Genomic DNA, 16,639 nt, shown 5'->3' on the forward strand with positions numbered 1-16,639 from the left:
AAATTTCCACCCACCCAGCGTTCCCCCAGATTACCCGAAAAAAATGGTACCTCACTTGCGTGGGTAGGCATAGTGGCTGCGACATGAAACAGCGCAAAACGCAACATGGTCGCACCTCAATTTCCCAGTGAAATCTTGCCCTTTTTGGACAAAGAGACTACCTTTTGTTTTTGAGCCCTAGCTCTGCCAGCACCTAGGGAAACCTAGCAAACCTATACATTTTTGAAAACTAGACACCCAGGGGAATTCAGGATGGGGTCACTCGACTGCCTACCACCAGGTTTTGTTACCCAGAATCCCTTGCAAAGCTAAGAATTTGACAAAAAAAAACACATTTTCCTCACATTTCTGTGGTGGAAAGTTCTGGAATCTGCGTGGATAAACACATTTCCACCCACCCAGCGTTCCCCCAGATTACCCAAAAAAAATTGGTACCTCACTTGCGTGGGTAGGCATAGTGACTGCGACATGAAACAGCGCAAAACGCAACGTGGTCGCACCTCAATTTCCCAGTGAAATCTTGCTCTTTTTGGACAAAGAGACTACCTTTTGTTTTTGAGCCCTAGCTCTGCCAGCACCTATGGGAAACCTAGCAAACCTATACATTTTTGAAAACTAGACACCCAGGGGAATTCAGGATGGGGTGACTCGACTGCCTACCACCAGGTTTTGTTACCCAGAATCCCTTGCAAAGCTAAGAATTTGACCAAAAACCCACATTTTTCTCACATTTCCCTGGTGGAAAGTTCTGTAATATGCGTGGATCAACAAATTTCCACCCACCCAGCGTTCCCCCAGGTCTCCCGAAAAAAATGGTACCTCACTTGCGTGGGTAGGCATAGTGGCTGTGACATGAAACAGCGCAAAACGCAAGATGGTCGCACCTCGATTTCCCAGTGAAATCTTGCCCTTTTTGGACAAAGAGACTACCTTTTGTTTTTGAGCCCTAGCTCTGCCAGCACCTAGGGAAACCTAGCAAACCTATACATTTTTTAAAACTAGACACCCAGGGGAATTCAGGATGGGGTGACTCGACTGCCTACCACCAGGTTTTGTTACCCAGAATCCCTTGCAAAGCTAAGAATTTGACCAAATAAACCACATTTTCCTTACATTTCTGTGGTGGAAAGTTCTGGAATCTGCGTGGATCAACAAATTTCCACCCTCCCAGCGTTCCCCCAGATTTCTTGAAAAAAAATGGTACCTCACTTGCGTGGGTAGGCATAGTGGCTACGACATGAAACAGCGCAAAACGCAACGTGGTCGCACCTCAATTTCCCAGTGAAATCTTGCCCTTTTTGGACAAAGAGACTACCTTTTGTTTTTGAGCCCTAGCTCTGCCAGCACCTAGGGAAACCTAGCAAACCTATACATTTTTTTAAACTAGACACCCAGGGGAATTCAGGATGGGGTGACTCGACTGCCTACCACCAGGTTTTGTTACCCAGAATTCCTTGCAAAGCTAAGAATTTGACAAAAAAAACATTTTCCTTATTTCTGTGGTGGAAAGTTCTGGAATCTGCGTGGATCAACAAATTTCCACCCACCCAGCCTTCCCCCAGGTCTCCCGAAAAAAATGGTACCTCACTTGCGTCGGTAGGCATAGTGGCTGAGACATGAAACAGCGCAAAACGCAACGTGGTCGCACCTCAATTTCTCAGTGAAATCTTGCCCTTTTTGGACAAAGAGACTACCTTTTGTTTTTGAGCCCTAGCTCTGCCAGCACCTAGGGAAACCTAGCAAGCCTATACATTTTTGAAAAGTAGACACCCAGGGGAATTCAGGATGGGGTGACTCGATTGCCTACCACCAGGTTTTGTGACCCAGAATCCCTTGCAAAGCTAAGAAATTGACAAAAAAACACATTTTCCTCACATTTCTGTGGTGGAAAGTTCTGGAATCTGCGTGGATCAACAAATTTCCACCCACCCAGCGTTCCCCCAGGTCTCCCGAAAAAATGGTACCTCACTTGCGTGAGTAGGCATAGTGGCTGCGACATGAAACCACAAAACGCAACGTGGTCGCACCTCAATTTCCCAGTGAAATGTTGCCCTTTTTAGACAAAGAGACTACCTTTTGTTTTTGAGCCCTAGCTCTGCCAGCACCCAGGGAAACCTAGCAAACCTATACATTTTTTAAAACTACACACCCAGGAGAATTCAGGATGGGGTGACTCGACTGCCTACCACCAGGTTTTGTTACCCAGAATCCCTTGCAAAGCTAAGAATTTGACCAAAAAAAACACATTTTCCTCACATTTCAATGGTGGAAAGTTCTGGAATCTGCGTGGATCAACAAATTTCCACCCACCCAGCATTCCCCCCAGATTACCCGAAAAAAATGGCACCTCACTTGCGTGGGTAGGCATAGTGGCTGCGACATGAAACAGCGCAAAACGCAACGTGGTCGCACCTCAATTTCCCAGTGAAATCTTTCCCTTTTTGGACAAAGAGACTACTTTTTGTTTTTAAGCCCTAGCTCTGCCAGCACCTAGGGAAACCTAGCAAACCTATACATTTTTGAAAACTAGACACCCAGGGGAATTCAGGATGGGGTGACTCGACTGCCTACCACCAGGTTTTGTTACCCAGAATCCCTTGCAAAGCTAAGAATTTGACAAAAAAACACATTTTCCTCACATTTCTGTGGTGGAAAGTTCTGGAATCTGCATGGATCAACAAATTTCCACCCACCCAGCGTTCCCCCAGGTCTCCCGAAAAAAATGGTACCTCACTTGCGTCGGTAGGCATAGTGGCTGCGAGCACCTAGGGAATCCTAGCAAACCTATACATTTTTGAAAACTAGACACCCCGGAGAATTCAGGATGGGGTGACTCGACTGCCTACCACCAGGTTTTGTTACCCAGAATCCCTTGCAAAGCTAAGAATTTGACAAAAAAACACATTTTCCTCACATTTCTGTGGTGGAAAGTTCTGGAATCTGCGTGGATCAACAAATTTCCACCCACCCAGCGTTCCCCCAGATTACCCGAAAAAAATGGTACCTCACTTGCGTGGGTAGGCATAGTGGCTGCGACATGAAACAGCGCAAAACGCAACGTGGTCGCACCTCAATTTCCCAGTGAAATCTTGCCCTTTTTGGACAAAGAGACTACCTTTTGTTTTTGAGCCCTAGCTCTGCCAGCACCTAGGGAAACCTAGCAAACCTATACATTTTTGAAAACTAGACACCCAGGGGAATTCAGGATGGGGTCACTCGACTGCCTACCACCAGGTTTTGTTACCCAGAATCCCTTGCAAAGCTAAGAATTTGACAAAAAAAAACACATTTTCCTCACATTTCTGTGGTGGAAAGTTCTGGAATCTGCGTGGATAAACACATTTCCACCCACCCAGCGTTCCCCCAGGTCTCCCGAAAAAATGGTACCTCACTTGCGTGAGTAGGCATAGTGGCTGCGACATGAAACCACAAAACGCAACGTGGTCGCACCTCAATTTCCCAGTGAAATCTTGCCCTTTTTGGACAAAGAGACTATCTTTTGTTTTTGAGCCCTAGCTCTGCCAGCACCTAGGGAAACCTAGCAAACCTATACATTTTTTAAAACTAGACACCCAGGGGAATTCAGGATGGGGTGACTCGACTGCCTACCACCAGGTTTTGTTACCCAGAATCCCTTGCAAAGCTAAGAATTTGACCAAAAACAACACATTTTCCTCACATTTCTGTGGTGGAAAGTTCTGGAATCTGCGTGGATCAACAAATGTCCACCCACCCAGCGTTCCCCCAGATTTCCCGAAAAAAATTGTACCTCACTTGCGTGGGTAGGCATAGTGGCTGCGACATGAAACAGCGCAAAACGCAACGTGGTCGCACTTCAATTTCCTAGTGAAATCTTGCCCTTTTTGGACAAAGAGACTACCTTTTGTTTTTGAGCCCTAGCTCTGCCAGCACCTAGGGAAACCTAGCAAACCTATACATTTTTTAAAACTACACACCCAGGAGAATTCAGGATGGGGTGACTCGACTGCCTACCACCAGGTTTTGTTACCCAGAATCCCTTGCAAAGCTAAGAATTTGACCAAAAAAAACACATTTTCCTCACATTTCAATGGTGGAAAGTTCTGGAATCTGCGTGGATCAACAAATTTCCACCCACCCAGCATTCCCCCCAGATTACCCGAAAAAAATGGCACCTCACTTGCGTGGGTAGGCATAGTGGCTGCGACATGAAACAGCGCAAAACGCAACGTGGTCGCACCTCAATTTCCCAGTGAAATCTTTCCCTTTTTGGACAAAGAGACTACTTTTTGTTTTTGAGCCCTAGCTCTGCCAGCACCTAGGGAAACCTAGCAAACCTATACATTTTTGAAAACTAGACACCCAGGGGAATTCAGGATGGGGTGACTCGACTGCCTACCACCAGGTTTTGTTACCCAGAATCCCTTGCAAAGCTAAGAATTTGACAAAAAAACACATTTTCCTCACATTTCTGTGGTGGAAAGTTCTGGAATCTGCATGGATCAACAAATTTCCACCCACCCAGCGTTCCCCCAGGTCTCCCGAAAAAAATGGTACCTCACTTGCGTCGGTAGGCATAGTGGCTGCGAGCACCTAGGGAATCCTAGCAAACCTATACATTTTTGAAAACTAGACACCCCGGAGAATTCAGGATGGGGTGACTCGACTGCCTACCACCAGGTTTTGTTACCCAGAATCCCTTGCAAAGCTAAGAATTTGACAAAAAAACACATTTTCCTCACATTTCTGTGGTGGAAAGTTCTGGAATCTGCGTGGATCAACAAATTTCCACCCACCCAGCGTTCCCCCAGATTACCCGAAAAAAATGGTACCTCACTTGCGTGGGTAGGCATAGTGGCTGCGACATGAAACAGCGCAAAACGCAACGTGGTCGCACCTCAATTTCCCAGTGAAATCTTGCCCTTTTTGGACAAAGAGACTACCTTTTGTTTTTGAGCCCTAGCTCTGCCAGCACCTAGGGAAACCTAGCAAACCTATACATTTTTGAAAACTAGACACCCAGGGGAATTCAGGATGGGGTCACTCGACTGCCTACCACCAGGTTTTGTTACCCAGAATCCCTTGCAAAGCTAAGAATTTGACAAAAAAAAACACATTTTCCTCACATTTCTGTGGTGGAAAGTTCTGGAATCTGCGTGGATAAACACATTTCCACCCACCCAGCGTTCCCCCAGATTACCCAAAAAAAATTGGTACCTCACTTGCGTGGGTAGGCATAGTGACTGCGACATGAAACAGCGCAAAACGCAACGTGGTCGCACCTCAATTTCCCAGTGAAATCTTGCTCTTTTTGGACAAAGAGACTACCTTTTGTTTTTGAGCCCTAGCTCTGCCAGCACCTATGGGAAACCTAGCAAACCTATACATTTTTGAAAACTAGACACCCAGGGGAATTCAGGATGGGGTGACTCGACTGCCTACCACCAGGTTTTGTTACCCAGAATCCCTTGCAAAGCTAAGAATTTGACCAAAAACCCACATTTTTCTCACATTTCCCTGGTGGAAAGTTCTGTAATATGCGTGGATCAACAAATTTCCACCCACCCAGCGTTCCCCCAGGTCTCCCGAAAAAAATGGTACCTCACTTGCGTGGGTAGGCATAGTGGCTGTGACATGAAACAGCGCAAAACGCAAGATGGTCGCACCTCGATTTCCCAGTGAAATCTTGCCCTTTTTGGACAAAGAGACTACCTTTTGTTTTTGAGCCCTAGCTCTGCCAGCACCTAGGGAAACCTAGCAAACCTATACATTTTTTAAAACTAGACACCCAGGGGAATTCAGGATGGGGTGACTCGACTGCCTACCACCAGGTTTTGTTACCCAGAATCCCTTGCAAAGCTAAGAATTTGACCAAATAAACCACATTTTCCTTACATTTCTGTGGTGGAAAGTTCTGGAATCTGCGTGGATCAACAAATTTCCACCCTCCCAGCGTTCCCCCAGATTTCTTGAAAAAAAATGGTACCTCACTTGCGTGGGTAGGCATAGTGGCTACGACATGAAACAGCGCAAAACGCAACGTGGTCGCACCTCAATTTCCCAGTGAAATCTTGCCCTTTTTGGACAAAGAGACTACCTTTTGTTTTTGAGCCCTAGCTCTGCCAGCACCTAGGGAAACCTAGCAAACCTATACATTTTTTTAAACTAGACACCCAGGGGAATTCAGGATGGGGTGACTCGACTGCCTACCACCAGGTTTTGTTACCCAGAATTCCTTGCAAAGCTAAGAATTTGACAAAAAAAACATTTTCCTTATTTCTGTGGTGGAAAGTTCTGGAATCTGCGTGGATCAACAAATTTCCACCCACCCAGCCTTCCCCCAGGTCTCCCGAAAAAAATGGTACCTCACTTGCGTCGGTAGGCATAGTGGCTGAGACATGAAACAGCGCAAAACGCAACGTGGTCGCACCTCAATTTCTCAGTGAAATCTTGCCCTTTTTGGACAAAGAGACTACCTTTTGTTTTTGAGCCCTAGCTCTGCCAGCACCTAGGGAAACCTAGCAAGCCTATACATTTTTGAAAAGTAGACACCCAGGGGAATTCAGGATGGGGTGACTCGATTGCCTACCACCAGGTTTTGTGACCCAGAATCCCTTGCAAAGCTAAGAAATTGACAAAAAAACACATTTTCCTCACATTTCTGTGGTGGAAAGTTCTGGAATCTGCGTGGATCAACAAATTTCCACCCACCCAGCGTTCCCCCAGGTCTCCCGAAAAAATGGTACCTCACTTGCGTGAGTAGGCATAGTGGCTGCGACATGAAACCACAAAACGCAACGTGGTCGCACCTCAATTTCCCAGTGAAATCTTGCCCTTTTTGGACAAAGAGACTACCTTTTGTTTTTGAGCCCTAGCTCTGCCAGCACCTAGGGAAACCTAGCAAACCTATACATTTTTTAAAACTAGACACCCAGGGGAATTCAGGATGGGGTGACTCGACTGCCTACCACCAGGTTTTGTTACCCAGAATCCCTTGCAAAGCTAAGAATTTGACCAAAAACCCACATTTTTCTCACATTTCCCTGGTGGAAAGTTCTGTAATATGCGTGGATCAACAAATTTCCACCCACCCAGCGTTCCCCCAGGTCTCCCGAAAAAAATGGTACCTCACTTGCGTGGGTAGGCATAGTGGCTGTGACATGAAACAGCGCAAAACGCAAGATGGTCGCACCTCGATTTCCCAGTGAAATCTTGCCCTTTTTGGACAAAGAGACTACCTTTTGTTTTTGAGCCCTAGCTCTGCCAGCACCTAGGGAAACCTAGCAAACCTATACATTTTTTAAAACTAGACACCCAGGGGAATTCAGGATGGGGTGACTCGACTGCCTACCACCAGGTTTTGTTACCCAGAATCCCTTGCAAAGCTAAGAATTTGACCAAATAAACCACATTTTCCTTACATTTCTGTGGTGGAAAGTTCTGGAATCTGCGTGGATCAACAAATTTCCACCCTCCCAGCGTTCCCCCAGATTTCTTGAAAAAAAATGGTACCTCACTTGCGTGGGTAGGCATAGTGGCTACGACATGAAACAGCGCAAAACGCAACGTGGTCGCACCTCAATTTCCCAGTGAAATCTTGCCCTTTTTGGACAAAGAGACTACCTTTTGTTTTTGAGCCCTAGCTCTGCCAGCACCTAGGGAAACCTAGCAAACCTATACATTTTTTTAAACTAGACACCCAGGGGAATTCAGGATGGGGTGACTCGACTGCCTACCACCAGGTTTTGTTACCCAGAATTCCTTGCAAAGCTAAGAATTTGACAAAAAAAACATTTTCCTTATTTCTGTGGTGGAAAGTTCTGGAATCTGCGTGGATCAACAAATTTCCACCCACCCAGCCTTCCCCCAGGTCTCCCGAAAAAAATGGTACCTCACTTGCGTCGGTAGGCATAGTGGCTGAGACATGAAACAGCGCAAAACGCAACGTGGTCGCACCTCAATTTCTCAGTGAAATCTTGCCCTTTTTGGACAAAGAGACTACCTTTTGTTTTTGAGCCCTAGCTCTGCCAGCACCTAGGGAAACCTAGCAAGCCTATACATTTTTGAAAAGTAGACACCCAGGGGAATTCAGGATGGGGTGACTCGATTGCCTACCACCAGGTTTTGTGACCCAGAATCCCTTGCAAAGCTAAGAAATTGACAAAAAAACACATTTTCCTCACATTTCTGTGGTGGAAAGTTCTGGAATCTGCGTGGATCAACAAATTTCCACCCACCCAGCGTTCCCCCAGGTCTCCCGAAAAAATGGTACCTCACTTGCGTGAGTAGGCATAGTGGCTGCGACATGAAACCACAAAACGCAACGTGGTCGCACCTCAATTTCCCAGTGAAATGTTGCCCTTTTTAGACAAAGAGACTACCTTTTGTTTTTGAGCCCTAGCTCTGCCAGCACCTAGGGAAACCTAGCAAACCTATACATTTTTTAAAACTACACACCCAGGAGAATTCAGGATGGGGTGACTCGACTGCCTACCACCAGGTTTTGTTACCCAGAATCCCTTGCAAAGCTAAGAATTTGACCAAAAAAAACACATTTTCCTCACATTTCAATGGTGGAAAGTTCTGGAATCTGCGTGGATCAACAAATTTCCACCCACCCAGCATTCCCCCCAGATTACCCGAAAAAAATGGCACCTCACTTGCGTGGGTAGGCATAGTGGCTGCGACATGAAACAGCGCAAAACGCAACGTGGTCGCACCTCAATTTCCCAGTGAAATCTTTCCCTTTTTGGACAAAGAGACTACTTTTTGTTTTTGAGCCCTAGCTCTGCCAGCACCTAGGGAAACCTAGCAAACCTATACATTTTTGAAAACTAGACACCCAGGGGAATTCAGGATGGGGTGACTCGACTGCCTACCACCAGGTTTTGTTACCCAGAATCCCTTGCAAAGCTAAGAATTTGACAAAAAAACACATTTTCCTCACATTTCTGTGGTGGAAAGTTCTGGAATCTGCATGGATCAACAAATTTCCACCCACCCAGCGTTCCCCCAGGTCTCCCGAAAAAAATGGTACCTCACTTGCGTCGGTAGGCACAGTGGCTGCGAGCACCTAGGGAATCCTAGCAAACCTATACATTTTTGAAAACTAGACACCCCGGAGAATTCAGGATGGGGTGACTCGACTGCCTACCACCAGGTTTTGTTACCCAGAATCCCTTGCAAAGCTAAGAATTTGACAAAAAAACACATTTTCCTCACATTTCTGTGGTGGAAAGTTCTGGAATCTGCGTGGATCAACAAATTTCCACCCACCCAGCGTTCCCCCAGATTACCCGAAAAAAATGGTACCTCACTTGCGTGGGTAGGCATAGTGGCTGCGACATGAAACAGCGCAAAACGCAACGTGGTCGCACCTCAATTTCCCAGTGAAATCTTGCCCTTTTTGGACAAAGAGACTACCTTTTGTTTTTGAGCCCTAGCTCTGCCAGCACCTAGGGAAACCTAGCAAACCTATACATTTTTGAAAACTAGACACCCAGGGGAATTCAGGATGGGGTCACTCGACTGCCTACCACCAGGTTTTGTTACCCAGAATCCCTTGCAAAGCTAAGAATTTGACAAAAAAAAACACATTTTCCTCACATTTCTGTGGTGGAAAGTTCTGGAATCTGCGTGGATAAACACATTTCCACCCACCCAGCGTTCCCCCAGGTCTCCCGAAAAAATGGTACCTCACTTGCGTGAGTAGGCATAGTGGCTGCGACATGAAACCACAAAACGCAACGTGGTCGCACCTCAATTTCCCAGTGAAATCTTGCCCTTTTTGGACAAAGAGACTACCTTTTGTTTTTGAGCCCTAGCTCTGCCAGCACCTAGGGAAACCTAGCAAACCTATACATTTTTTAAAACTAGACACCCAGGGGAATTCAGGATGGGGTGACTCGACTGCCTACCACCAGGTTTTGTTACCCAGAATCCCTTGCAAAGCTAAGAATTTGACCAAATAAACCACATTTTCCTTACATTTCTGTGGTGGAAAGTTCTGGAATCTGCGTGGATCAACAAATTTCCACCCTCCCAGCGTTCCCCCAGATTTCTTGAAAAAAAATGGTACCTCACTTGCGTGGGTAGGCATAGTGGCTACGACATGAAACAGCGCAAAACGCAACGTGGTCGCACCTCAATTTCCCAGTGAAATCTTGCCCTTTTTGGACAAAGAGACTACCTTTTGTTTTTGAGCCCTAGCTCTGCCAGCACCTAGGGAAACCTAGCAAACCTATAAATTTTTTTAAACTAGACACCCAGGGGAATTCAGGATGGGGTGACTCGACTGCCTACCACCAGGTTTTGTTACCCAGAATTCCTTGCAAAGCTAAGAATTTGACAAAAAAACATTTTCCTTATTTCTGTGGTGGAAAGTTCTGGAATCTGCGTGGATCAACAAATTTCCACCCACCCAGCCTTCCCCCAGGTCTCCCGAAAAAAATGGTACCTCACTTGCGTCGGTAGGCATAGTGGCTGAGACATGAAACAGCGCAAAACGCAACGTGGTCGCACCTCAATTTCTCAGTGAAATCTTGCCCTTTTTGGACAAAGAGACTACCTTTTGTTTTTGAGCCCTAGCTCTGCCAGCACCTAGGGAAACCTAGCAAGCCTATACATTTTTGAAAAGTAGACACCCAGGGGAATTCAGGATGGGGTGACTCGATTGCCTACCACCAGGTTTTGTGACCCAGAATCCCTTGCAAAGCTAAGAAATTGACAAAAAAACACATTTTCCTCACATTTCTGTGGTGGAAAGTTCTGGAATCTGCGTGGATCAACAAATTTCCACCCACCCAGCGTTCCCCCAGGTCTCCCGAAAAAATGGTACCTCACTTGCGTGAGTAGGCATAGTGGCTGCGACATGAAACCACAAAACGCAACGTGGTCGCACCTCAATTTCCCAGTGAAATGTTGCCCTTTTTAGACAAAGAGACTACCTTTTGTTTTTGAGCCCTAGCTCTGCCAGCACCTAGGGAAACCTAGCAAGCCTATACATTTTTTTAAAACTAGACACCCAGGGGAATTCAGGATGGGGTGACTCGACTGCCTACCACCAGGTTTTGTGACCCAGAATCCCTTGCAAAGCTAAGAAATTGACAAAAAAAAACATTTTCCTTATTTCTGTGGTGGAAAGTTCTGGAATCTGCGTGGATCAACAAATTTCCACCCACCCAGCGTTCCCCCAGGTCTGCCGAAAAAAATGGTACCTCACTTGCGTCGGTAGGCATAGTGGCTGAGACATGAAACAGCGCAAAACGCAACGTGGTCGCACCTCAATTTCTCAGTGAAATCTTGCCCTTTTTGGACAAAGGAACTACCTTTTGTTTTTGAGCCCTAGCTCTGCCAGCACCTAGGGAAACCTAGCACACCTATACATTTTTTAAAACTAGACACCCAGGGGAATTCAGGATGGGGTGACTCGACTGCCTACCACCAGGTTTTGTTACCTACCCAATATCCCTTGCAAAGCTAAGAAATTGACAAACAAAACACATTTTCCTCACATTTCTGTGGTGGAAAGTTCTGGAATCTGCGTGGATCAACAAATTTCCACCCACCCAGCGTTCCCCCAGGTCTCCCGAAGAAAATGGTACCTCACTTGCGTGGGTAGGCATAGTGGCTGCGACATGAAACAGCGCAAAACGCAACGTGGTCGCACCTCAATTTCCCAGTGAAATCTTGCCCTTTTTGGACAAAGAGACTACCTTTTGTTTTTGAGCCCTAGCTCTGCCAGCACCTAGGGAAACCTAGCAAACCTATACATTTTTGAAAACTAGACACCCATGGGAATTCAGGATGGGGTGACTCGACTGCCTACCACCAGGTTTTGTTACCCAGAATACCTTGCAAAACTAAGAAATTGACAAAAAAACACATTTTCCTCACATTTCTGTGGTGGAAAGTTCTGGAATCTGCGTGGATCAACAAATTTCCACCCACCCAGCATTCCCCCAGGTCTCCCGAAAAAATGGTACCTCACTTGCGTGAGTAGGCATAGTGGCTGCGACATGAAACCACAAAACGCAACGTGGTCGCACCTCAATTTCCCAGTGAAATCTTGCCCTTTTTGGACAAAGAGACTACCTTTTGTTTTTGAGCCCTAGCTCTGCCAGCACCTAGGGAAACCTAGCAAGCCTATACATTTTTTAAAACTAGACACCCAGGGGAATTCAGGATGGGGTGACTCGACTGCCTACCACCAGGTTTTGTGACCCAGAATCCCTTGCAAAGCTAAGAAATTGACAACAAAAAAACATTTTCCTTATTTCTGTGGTGGAAAGTTCTGGAATCTGCGTGGATCAACAAATTTCCACCCACCCAGCGTTCCCCCAGGTCTCCCGAAGAAAATGGTACCTCATTTGCGTGGGTAGGCATAGTGGCTGCGACATGAAACAGCGCAAAACGCAACGTGGTCGCACCTCAATTTCCCCGTGAAATCTTGCATTTTTTGGACAAAGAGACTACCTTTTGTTTTTGAGCCCTAGCTCTGCCAGCACCTAGGGAAAGCTAGCAAACCTATACATTTTTAAAAACTAGACACCCAGGGAAATTCAGGATGGGGTGACTCGACTGCCTACCACCAGGTTTTGTTACCCACAATCCCTTGCAAAACTAAGAAATTGACAAAAAAAACACATTTTCCTCACATTTCTGTGGTGGAAAGTTCTGGAATCTGCGTGGGTCAACAAATTTCCACCCACCCAGCGTTCCCCCAGGTCTCCCGAAAAAAATGGTACCTCACTTGCGTGGGTAGGCATAGTGGCTGCAACATGAAACATCGCAAAACGCAACGTGGTCGCACTTCAATTTCCCAGTGAAATCCTGCCCTTTTTGGACAAAGAGACTACCTTTTGTTTTTGAGCCCTAGATCTGCCAGCACCTAGGGTAACCTAGCAAACCTATACATTTCTGAAAACTAGACACCCAGGGAAATTCAGGATGGGGTGACTCAACTGCCTACCACCAGGTGTTGTTACCCAGAATCTCTTGCAAAGCTAAGAATTTGACAATAAAAACACATTTTCCTCACATTTCTGTGGTGGAAAGTTCTGGAATCTGCGTGGATCAACAAATTTCCACCCACCCAGCGTTCCCCCAGGTCTTCCCAAAAAAATGGTACATCACTTGCGTGGGTAGGCATAGTGGCTGTGACATGAAACAGCGCAAAACGCAAGATGGTCGCACCTCGATTTCCCAGTGAAATCTTGCCCTTTTTGGACAAAGAGACTACCTTTTGTTTTTGAGCCCTAGCTCTGCCAGCACCTAGGGAAACCTAGCAAACCTATACGTTTTTTAAAACTAGACACCCAGGGGAATTCAGGATGGGGTGACTCGACTGCCTACCACCAGGTTTTGTTACCCAGAATCCCTTGCAAAGCTAAGAATTTGACCAAATAAACCACATTTTCCTTACATTTCTGTGGTGGAAAGTTCTGGAATCTGCGTGGATCAACAAATTTCCACCCTCCCAGCGTTCCCCCAGATTTCTTGAAAAAAAATGGTACCTCACTTGCGTGGGTAGGCATAGTGGCTACGACATGAAACAGCGCAAAACGCAACGTGGTCGCACCTCAATTTCCCAGTGAAATCTTGCCCTTTTTGGACAAAGAGACTACCTTTTGTTTTTGAGCCCTAGCTCTGCCAGCACCTAGGGAAACCTAGCAAACCTATACATTTTTTTAAACTAGACACCCAGGGGAATTCAGGATGGGGTGACTCGACTGCCTACCACCAGGTTTTGTTACCCAGAATTCCTTGCAAAGCTAAGAATTTGACAAAAAAAACATTTTCCTTATTTCTGTGGTGGAAAGTTCTGGAATCTGCGTGGATCAACAAATTTCCACCCACCCAGCCTTCCCCCAGGTCTCCCGAAAAAAATGGTACCTCACTTGCGTCGGTAGGCATAGTGGCTGAGACATGAAACAGCGCAAAACGCAACGTGGTCGCACCTCAATTTCTCAGTGAAATCTTGCCCTTTTTGGACAAAGAGACTACCTTTTGTTTTTGAGCCCTAGCTCTGCCAGCACCTAGGGAAACCTAGCAAGCCTATACATTTTTGAAAAGTAGACACCCAGGGGAATTCAGGATGGGGTGACTCGATTGCCTACCACCAGGTTTTGTGACCCAGAATCCCTTGCAAAGCTAAGAAATTGACAAAAAAACACATTTTCCTCACATTTCTGTGGTGGAAAGTTCTGGAATCTGCGTGGATCAACAAATTTCCACCCACCCAGCGTTCCCCCAGGTCTCCCGAAAAAATGGTACCTCACTTGCGTGAGTAGGCATAGTGGCTGCGACATGAAACCACAAAACGCAACGTGGTCGCACCTCAATTTCCCAGTGAAATGTTGCCCTTTTTAGACAAAGAGACTACCTTTTGTTTTTGAGCCCTAGCTCTGCCAGCACCTAGGGAAACCTAGCAAACCTATACATTTTTTAAAACTACACACCCAGGAGAATTCAGGATGGGGTGACTCGACTGCCTACCACCAGGTTTTGTTACCCAGAATCCCTTGCAAAGCTAAGAATTTGACCAAAAAAAACACATTTTCCTCACATTTCAATGGTGGAAAGTTCTGGAATCTGCGTGGATCAACAAATTTCCACCCACCCAGCATTCCCCCCAGATTACCCGAAAAAAATGGCACCTCACTTGCGTGGGTAGGCATAGTGGCTGCGACATGAAACAGCGCAAAACGCAACGTGGTCGCACCTCAATTTCCCAGTGAAATCTTTCCCTTTTTGGACAAAGAGACTACTTTTTGTTTTTGAGCCCTAGCTCTGCCAGCACCTAGGGAAACCTAGCAAACCTATACATTTTTGAAAACTAGACACCCAGGGGAATTCAGGATGGGGTGACTCGACTGCCTACCACCAGGTTTTGTTACCCAGAATCCCTTGCAAAGCTAAGAATTTGACAAAAAAACACATTTTCCTCACATTTCTGTGGTGGAAAGTTCTGGAATCTGCGTGGATCAACAAATTTCCACCCACCCAGCATTCCCCCAGGTCTCCCGTAAAAATGGTACCTCACTTGCGTGAGTAGGCATAGTGGCTGCGACATGAAACCACAAAACGCAACGTGGTCGCACCTCAATTTCCCAGTGAAATCTTGCCCTTTTTGGACAAAGAGACTACCTTTTGTTTTTGAGCCCTAGCTCTGCCAGCACCTAGGGAAACCTAGCAAGCCTATACATTTTTTAAAACTAGACACCCAGGGGAATTCAGGATGGGGTGACTCGACTGCCTACCACCAGGTTTTGTGACCCAGAATCCCTTGCAAAGCTAAGAAATTGACAACAAAAAAACATTTTCCTTATTTCTGTGGTGGAAAGTTCTGGAATCTGCGTGGATCAACAAATTTCCACCCACCCAGCGTTCCCCCAGGTCTGCCGAAAAAAATGGTACCTCACTTGCGTCGGTAGGCATAGTGGCTGAGACATGAAACAGCGCAAAACGCAACGTGGTCGCACCTCAATTTCCCAGTGAAATCTTGCCCTTTTTGGACAAAGAGACTACCTTTTGTTTTTGAGCCCTAGCTCTGCCAGCACCTAGGGAAACCTAGCAAACCTATACATTTTTGAAAACTAGACACCCAGGGGAATTCAGGATGGGGTGACTCGGCTGCCTACCACCAGGTTTTGTTACCTACCCAATATCCCTTGCAAAGCTAAGAAATTGACAAACAAAACACATTTTCCTCACATTTCTGTGGTGGAAAGTTCTGGAATCTGCGTGGATCAACAAATTTCCACCCACCCAGCGTTCCCCCAGGTCTCCCGAAGAAAATGGTACCTCATTTGCATGGGTAGGCATAGTGGCTGCGACATGAAACAGCGCAAAACGCAACGTGGTCGCACCTCAATTTCCCAGTGAAATCTTGCCCTTTTTGGACAAAGAGACTACCTTTTGTTTTTGAGCCCTAGCTCTGCCAGCACCTAGGGAAACCTAGCAAACCTATACATTTTTGAAAACTAGACACCCATGGGAATTCAGGATGGGGTGACTCGACTGCCTACCACCAGGATTTGTTACCCAGAATCCCTTGCAAAACTAAGAAATTGACAAAAAAACACATTTTCCTCACATTTCTGTGGTGGAAAGTTCTGGAATCTGCGTGGATCAACAAATTTCCACCCACCCAGCGTTCCCCCAGGTCTCCCGAAGAAAATGGTACCTCATTTGCGTGGGTAGGCATAGTGGCTGCGACATGAAACAGCGCAAAACGCAACGTGGTCGCACCTCAATTTCCCCGTGAAATCTTGCATTTTTTGGACAAAGAGACTACCTTTTGTTTTTGAGCCCTAGCTCTGCCAGCACCTAGGGAAAGCTAGCAAACCTATACATTTTTAAAAACTAGACACCCAGGGAAATTCAGGATGGGGTGACTCGACTGCCTACCACCAGGTTTTGTTACCCACAATCCCTTGCAAAACTAAGAAATTGACAAAAAAAACACATTTTCCTCACATTTCTGTGGTGGAAAGTTCTGGAATCTGCGTGGGTCAACAAATTTCCACCCACCCAGCGTTCCCCCAGGTCTCCCGAAAAAAATGGTACCTCACTTGCGTGGGTAGGCATAGTGGCTGCAACATGAAACATCGCAAAACGCAACGTGGTCGCACTTCAATTTCCCAGTGAAATCCTGCCC

Source organism: Lissotriton helveticus, chromosome 4_1 (assembly GCF_964261635.1).
Source record: "Lissotriton helveticus chromosome 4_1, aLisHel1.1, whole genome shotgun sequence".
In the NCBI taxonomy this organism is placed as follows: domain Eukaryota; kingdom Metazoa; phylum Chordata; class Amphibia; order Caudata; family Salamandridae; genus Lissotriton; species Lissotriton helveticus.